At 42.5% G+C, this 8435-nt stretch overlaps 1 long non-coding RNA gene across 2 annotated transcripts; it reads right to left on the minus strand.

The window, feature by feature from the left end:
* Nucleotides 1-4131: 4131 nt before the first annotated feature.
* LOC121080364 lies at nucleotides 4132-7744 on the minus strand. Of its 2 annotated transcripts, none has more exons than XR_005825345.1 (2): nucleotides 7706-7744; nucleotides 4132-4743 (listed from the first exon to the last, which is right to left on the minus strand). It is a non-coding gene; the product is annotated as an uncharacterized LOC121080364 (long non-coding RNA). The 2 variants fall into 2 exon arrangements; XR_005825344.1 differs by lacking the exon at nucleotides 7706-7744 and adding an exon at nucleotides 5338-5465.
* Between the last annotated feature and the right edge of the window lie 691 nt (nucleotides 7745-8435).

Below are 8435 nucleotides of genomic sequence, written 5' to 3' on the forward strand. Positions count from 1 at the left end.
AAAAAATATATGTAGCTAGCTATTCGCAGAAACCGCAAGTAGGAGGACGTATGAAAATGTAACCCTTTAGAGCTTAGGCAATTAGCAGATGACTTGTAGGCATAATTAACTGGAACTGTATATAAGACATAATCGCGCCGTAATAAATCGAAGCTTGCTTTATCACTCACATTGAGTCGGCTGCTTGCTTCCCCTCGCTCGTCGCAGGAGCTCAAGATTCTTCTTGGTGGCAAACACAGAGGCCAACCCAGTCTTGCCCTTGACTATGGTAGGAGGCACCTGACCAACCTTATTCCTTGTACTTCGTTGTCAATGCAGAGTTTCATCTGCACATCCCATAACAAGTCACTGTCATGGCAAAACACACAGATTTACATTAGTAGATCTACTACAGAATGTATTTTATTTCAGTTTTTCTGCCAATATCCCCACAGCCTTGCTGACCAAGGGATATTGTTTTTATCTGAACTGGGCAAGCCTCCCCCTTATCATTTTTACTGTAACAGGTAAAGCATTGTTCACCTTTTATTTTCGGATACACCTGGTCAAAAATCTCTTTTACTTCAGGGAGGCCCTCTTTTCCTCTTTTCTGTTGAATTAAAGATAAGCTCAAGATTTCAATTACTTGATCATTTTTAACTTTTAGTTTCATTTCTCCTTCTTTAAACGTCTAGATGTTCTAATAAATCTCATCCCAACAAAGATTTTGGTGAATTTGGCGTTCTTATTTGTTTTCTTAGTTTGTACTTTAAAGGTTTCAGGATGTTTTCCTGGTGGCCAGCAGCTCCCACAACTGTAACAATTTTATTTTATTTTTTTTTTTTACTGAAGTTTAACAAATAAGTTGGGTTTGTATTCACTAAAATTCCACCTCGTTTTTCCTAGTCCCTAGTTCACCAGAACCCCTTTCTGGTTATTTAGCTTTGGGCAATCTCGCTTCCAGTGTCCACTTTCCCTACAATATGCACAGTGATCCGATCCCATAGGAGAGGGATTCACTCTTTCACTTCTGCCTGACATTCCTCCCATCTCTGCCTCATCTCCTCTACCAGTTTAGCACGACCTAGCTCTTCTTCTCTTACCTTCTGTACATGTTCCCTTTTCCTTCTATCACCTTTTCTATATCTGCTTACCTAGTAACTCGAACCTTTATCTAGTCCTGTTAGATCATCCTGACAAGTCTTTCATAACCAACTTTCAAACATCTAAATTTCCCAAAGATTCACCTTTATTCTCCTCAGACCCATTGCCTGCCCTAAAGGGGCCGTTATGGGTCCTGTTGTACTTCAAATGCTGCAGCAATTGGGGTGACATTGTCAGGACCTTCTGCTCAATTGTCAGCAACAGCAACCCCCTCCTCCCCACCATCAGGAGGATTCAGGGCAGGAGATGCTGTTCTTGCTCTGCAGGTTACACAAGCCTGCCTCTGCAACAGCACTTCTATTTTAACTCTTTCTTACCCTGAATGCAAATCTGCTACTTGTTGCTTTAAGTCTGTGTTCTTACCTATCAGCCTTTGCAGGCAAACAGAAAACATCCTGCCATGCATCCCAGCGTGACTCAGTCGCACCTTCGAGGGGCTATGGGGGTTTGTACAAACTCACCCCAATACTTTAACACTTTCACAAGGTCTTTGATTCTCCACCCCCCACCCCCCCCACCCCCGCCTCAGGTTTTACATACATTAGTACAAGTTTTTATCTTACAACGTGTTTCATTTTGGTTGCTCCACAGAAGGAACTGCAACCTGAGCTTTTTAACACAAAAATTTCAACAAGAACATCTTTCTAGTTTAGGTCTCAGCGTTTTTTTCCCTATCCTTTTCTGGAGCCATACTCAAAGATCAGGTGATGTTAATCCCGCACTCTTTCTGCCACACAAACATATCTGCACACATTATTTCATCCCACTTTTGTTCTCTACGAAGAAACAACATAAGCTGTAAAATTGTGTTGTAATATAAGACTTCCTTCAGGTGGCCATCTTTCACCATCACGTAATGTATACAAAGGCCACCAATTCTGACAATATTTAAAAAAATGTCTTTTTTGTTCAAATTTCCTCCGGTAATTTCGCCAAATTCTTTCCAATGTTTCAAAATACATCCCAGGGGTATTTTGGTATTTATTTCTTGGCTCGGTTTGCCCCCCATCTTTCTAATAAGTCTAATATATTTGTCTACAATGTATTAGTTATTTAGCCTTATTTCTTGGTCTCTTTTTTTTTTTAAAAGGAGATAATATATTTTAGACACTTGCCACCCTTTGTTCGAGTATACAGACAGAACCTACGACACTAAGGGCAGAGGTTAATTCGTGCTTTTTCCAAATGATTTTATCTCTAATGTTTTGTCCACAGTCTCCTGCTCTAATTTCTAATTATGCATTTCAACACTTCATAAATTGATTTTTCAATCGCTCCGTCCCTCTCTGGCCGGCCCCTCACGGGGAACATGGACACGCAGATTGGGAATCCCCACTCGCTTCGCATTGACACTCACACACTTCACACTCTCCGGACAGCCCGCAGTCACACAGGCAGTATGTTACAAGGTACCGTGCGCTTACATATAGCTCTAGTAATGCTGACAGTTCGCGTTATCACACAAAGTATGCATTTCAATGAACAATTGCCAAAAAAAAGATTCCAAATTTTTTCTGGCCTTAAGCAGAGTGTTAAGTTTTCAGCTATTTGCCTAGAATTACCAGAATATTTTTTTTCAACATACATTTCATAACTCCAAGTTTTGAACATGTAACAAGACAACACATAGAACAAGACACAGAGCGCTATTTCAGTTGTTACATTCTAGGAATTCCCCAAATCTTAAGACAACTTAAGGGAAGCTTTTAGCTTCCCAAATCTTTACGAATTATTTAAGATTTTGTTACTCCCATGATTTCCCTTTTTTTTTTTTTTTTTCTGACGCAGAAGTTTCCCTTTTACTTTTGCTATGAGGTCCCTCTTAACTTGTTACTGTGAGATTCCGCCTTATTCCGTCCCACCCCCCGCTTTCAGTCACGAGGCCTCCGGGCTTTTAGGAATGGCAGTAACCTCGGGTTTGCTCGATCTGCCCTCAAGATTGCTAGCGGCCACCCCTTGGTCAGCAAACCCCCTCCCAAGGTACCTTTCCTCCTGGGGACTACGCTGCGCGCCGGACATCTCCGTGCGTCTCACCAGCCGCCCCGTTTCTAAACATACCATTTTATCCATGGATCCAGGGGTTTCTCTTCTGCTCCCGGGTGAACAGCTGAGAAGAGGAGGCTCCTCTGAGGAAATCTCCCGGGGCGCGCCTAGGAGCGTCCGCTCCGCAGCTGGTCCCTCAGCCGAGCAGAAATCCTCCTGCCTGGCTCACTGTTATAAATTGAGACCACAACGGATCATAATCCAATTAAAATTTTATTTAATTATAGCAAGTAGAATATGAGCAAAACCAGCGCTGGACGGCAGGGGAGTCTGCGCTCTGCCAACTGCCGTGCTGAGCAGTTCAAACAGTCCCTTTTTATACATCTTTACTTCCGTATTCATGAAGTAGTGGAGGTACTCTGGGCATGTTTCAGTTGTTGTTAGGGGGTCGTTTTCTGCCTCCTGGTGGTCGTTGAGGCTGAAGTAAGAAGTCTTCCTCCTTCGTCCCATAGTTGACCCCTTACTCACATGTCCTTATATGGGGTTGTTTGTCCTGTTTCTGTCGGTTCCTGGACATCTGGTGGTTATCTTATCTTGCACAAGCGGTATCTGGTTTAGTTTGTGTATTGCGGTTATCCTACCTTACACAAGCGGTGTCTGGTGGCTGTTTGCATAAGCGATTTCATATCTTTTGCTGTCTGACCTTTACATTGGTCTTAACATAAATCTTAATAAACAATACCCTAGTCCATAGTTTCTCACAATCCCCCCTTTTTCTTTTTATCCTATTATTGTTTATTAGACGCTACTTTCATTCTCAGCACTGCGAACAAACCTTTTTCCACAATCCCAACATTTATCATAACACTCACAAGGTAATACCTCACAATTGCAACAGGCATAGTTCTCACATGGCATAACGCATTCACAACAATCTTCATCCTCATTAATAGATACACTCTTATATTTTGCCCTAGACCTCGTAGTTAAAACAAGCAATTTAGCTATGTCAAACCGTTCTTTAATAAAGTGTAAAATATAGCGTAATATACAAGGCCCAAATATAAGTCCCAGAATCAACATAATAAGCGGTCCTGCTAAAGCAGACAACAAAGTGGTTGGACATATATAAAATGCCTTGCATTGGGCCTGAAGCTTTGCTAGATCTGGGGTAAAAACAGGGGAGCCCTGTTCTATAGGTATCAGGGAATATAGATGCACGGAGAAATTCCACTTCCCTGGACCGATCTGAGTTTGAATTAATTTTGACTCTGGTAAATTATATAATTTCCAGGCCATAGGTTCATGAGGGTTTCCATTTGCTTGTGTTATTATCAATAACAAAACTAACGGTATACCAGGAAAAAGGGTGTCTGTCAATTTTGCCAATTTAAGTATATTTTTACCAGTCCTGGGGAAGTTTGGCCATTGCTGCTTTAGTGTCCCATTGTTCTGGTTCTTTTCTCCACAGTTTGTTCCTCCTCTGCCTTGCCTGTCGACTCGGTTGCTTCGAGCCACGGGGTGTACCATCTTCTCGGCAGCAAGGGAATTCTTCAGGAGAACAGCTGCTTCGGGCTTTCTGCCTGTTTACATAGGCTTCCCACTTTGCAGCTTTAACTAATGGGGCAAAGCAAGACACGGTTAGTACTTCCCTTCTGCACTTTATAGCCAAGATTTCAGCTACAAAAGGGGACTGGTTTGTTGGAGTGGTAACAATAATATTGAGGGTTTATTCCTTTGGTAAAAATTTCCCACCACTCATGGGATTCTCGAATAATTTCTTGTTTAGACTCTAATTGTTTTAATTTCCACTCAGTGAGAGTTCTTTGGATTTTTCAACACTGTGTGTAAACTCCTATCGGAGGGTATCCACATTCATAGTGTGTCCACCATTTATTCTGGCATACCTTACACCTGAAACAAGCAAATGGATAACAATTGCAGTTCAAATTATTACACCTAATTCGTATATCTAGAGTGCATATATTATTTATATCAGCATATCTTCTATATTCAATATTGTGTGGTTGCATAAGTTTAGCAATTTCCTTCAACACACTTTGTACGCTTCCATATATAATAGATAAAAAAATAAATAATTATAGCAAATATAAACAGCAATACACACTTTATACCAAAAGGTAATGCGGCAAAATAATCAAATAAAGTTTCTATCATTACGTTATCTTTTCAGGGTTATCTTGGTGTCACCTGGAGTACTGATTACTTTCCAGTGGGGTCTCCTCACTGGGCCTTTAATGCGACTGGCATGAGTCCATCCATGCTCAGCAGTCCGGACAGCTGTTTCTGTTGTAAGCAAAACAAGATAAGGTCCCTCCCAATTGGATAGGGGTTTCTTTACAGGCAGAATGGGGGTGTTAAAGGGTGACATACAAGGCTCTAAGATTCCTTGTGCTAACAATCGATCAATTTCTGGGTTTAATCCTCTCCGTCCTTCTAGGGATATGGGATATTGCCTTACCCTCACAGGTATGTGGGGTTCAGAAATTTGGATTTTAATCGGTGGGATTTCCAGTCTACTAATTGTGTCCGGAGAGTACCAGACATCGGGGTTAATTTGTTTTTGATCATCCACGGTCAAAGGATAAGCAGACACCGTTAGCTCTTGATTTTTCACTTTAATTTCTAATTGCAATTCAACAATTAAATCTCGTCCTAACAGATTAAATTCTGCTTCAGGGACGAGCAAGAGTTCACCCATTCCAAATTTATTTTCAGTTTTGAATACCACATTTTTGATTTTGCTTACTTTAAAGGGTTCTCCTTTTGCTCCAATTACTTGTACTTTTTCAGGGGAAACTTTACATCCCTCAGGTATTTGCCTAATAGTCGATTTCTCAGCCCCAGTGTCTACTAAAAAGGTGAACTCTTGTTTATGGGGACCTGTTTTTAATTTTATCAAGGGCTCATGATGACTCCGGTCCCCTAAGATATAGAGCCCCTGACTCTCCTATTCCGTTTTCAATATTTCCTCATCCCTGATCCTTTCTCTGCAATTCTTTTTTATATGTCCCTTCTTTCCACAGTAAAAACAACATCTCTGTTCCTTCTTTACTACTACGTTCCCTTGTTTCGTTCCAGCAGATCTGTGTTCATCAGTCCGCCCTTTGCGATCCTCTCTGACTGCTGCTACCATCATTTTTACTTGTCGCTTGCTGCTCTCTTCTTCCCGCCTTACGTAGACTTTCTGAGCTTCCCTCAATAATTCATCCAACCCTCTATTCTGCCAGTCTTCTTACTTTTCAATCTTCTTTCTGATATCTTCCCATGATTTTGCCACAAACTGAGTTTTGAGGAGCGCTTGCCCTAAAGGGTAGTCTGGATTTACCCCAGAGTACAGCTGAAGGGCTTTCCTCAGTCGTTCCAGCCACTCAGTAGGGCTCTCATCTTTCTTTTGCATTTCATTAAATGCTTTATTGATATTCTGGCCACGGGGTACTGCTTCTCTAATTCCCTGAATTACTATAGTTCTCAGGTCCTGCATATGAGTTCTATGCACCGGATCCTGATTATCCCAATTAGGTCTTTGAAGTGGCCATTTAATATCTGCTTGGGGTCCCTGGGCATGTTGAGCATCCCACAGTCTCATTCCTGCTCGTCTAATCATATCTCTTTCCTCGGTAGTAAATAATTGACCAAGGATAGATTGCATCTCATCCCAAGTATAAAGGTTTGGTCCCAAAAATCGATTTAATCTTTCTGCCACTCCGAGTGGGTCCTCAATTAAGTTTCCCATCTCGGTTCTTTTAAAATCTCGTAGGTCAGCTGAGTTTAGGGGTACGGAAATATATCCGATCACAGGTTGAGGTCCCCCCATGGGTATTTCCCTTAGGGGGTACATCTGAGCTGCCCCTTTTTGACTTCTAGTTACGCGTCTAGGAAGAGGGGGAGACCCTTGTTCCGACTCTGGTGGGGGAGTGGGCGCTCTGGGGACCTCTGCAGGAGCAGGAGGAGGAATGTAAGAAGGGGGGGTTAGAAGGGTTTCGTCTAACTCTTCCTTCTTTTTCTTTTGTTTAATTTTTATTTCATTCAGCGGGTAAAATCTAGCTCCCGGTCTTTCTAGCCACACTTCCGCATATTGACTCTCCTCCGGGTTAAGGGTTTTTTTTATTATTAACCCAGAGGTTTAATTGCTGTCTTACCCAATCTTCTTCTGACCCATAGACTGGCCAAAAGACATTTTTAGAAATCTTCTACCCTCCCCATATCTTAGTACAATATTCTATCATTTTCTGCTTATCTTTCCCTAGGGTTCCAGGGAAATATCTCCAATTGTCTAAGATATATGCCAGAGGGGTATTCTTAGGTGCAGTGGGTACCCTTCCCATGGGAGTCGAAGGCTTCCTGCCCTTCGCCCCCATTTTCTGGGATATCCACAAACATACACTCACTCGCTCCCCTTGTTCCTGGCCCAGTCCCTCGCGGGAGATGGGAGACGCAGTACTTAAGAGTCCACACTCGTTTTGTTCAGTATATCGAACCTCTCACTCGTTATATTCCAGGAAACCCAATCCCGCCCGAACGTCAAAACCCGCGAACAAATTCGCAATATACTTACGCGTCCTGCGTCTTCGTCCGGATTCCCGTGCACAGAATTTTATGGGATTTTACTGGTCCTTTTTTTGCTCAATATCCTAGAATTTAGGTTCGTCGGTAAGGTTGGAGTAAGCTGTTGGTCGCGGGGCCGCGAAATGTCGCGGGGCGCCTCCCCGGAGGACCAAAGCCCACCGTTACTTATCCGAGTCACGGCACCAGAAATTATTATAAATTGAGACCACAACGGATCATAATCCAATTAAAATTTTTTTTAATTATAGCAAGTAGAATATGAGCAAAAACAGCACTGGACAGCAGGGGAGTCTGCGCTCCGCCAACTGCCGTGCTGAGCAGTTCAAACAGTCCCTTTTTATACTTTACTTCCATGTTCATGAAGTAGTGGAGGTACTCTGCGCATGTTTCAGTTGTTGTTAGGGGGTCGTTTTCTGCGTCCTGGTGGTCGTTGAGGCCGAAGTAAGAAGTCTTCCTCCTTCGTCCTGATATGGAAAAATAGTGTGAAATGGGGACGCTTAACACCGACTGTGATTGTATATGTCTACTCAGGAATGTGGGTATGGTGACTAGTCATGGGTGCGGTGTCTGGTCACATAGGCACACAGCTCTGAGGAGACAACTACAGTTTTTGAGGAGACGCCTTCCTCTAACAAAGGGGTGACCAGGAGACCCCTGCCCTTCTTTCTCTAACAAAGGGGCTATTTAAAAGAGAATGAGAAAAGATGAGAGACATTCAA

This window comes from Falco naumanni, chromosome W, assembly GCF_017639655.2.
Source record: "Falco naumanni isolate bFalNau1 chromosome W, bFalNau1.pat, whole genome shotgun sequence".
In the NCBI taxonomy this organism is placed as follows: Eukaryota; Metazoa; Chordata; class Aves; order Falconiformes; family Falconidae; genus Falco; species Falco naumanni.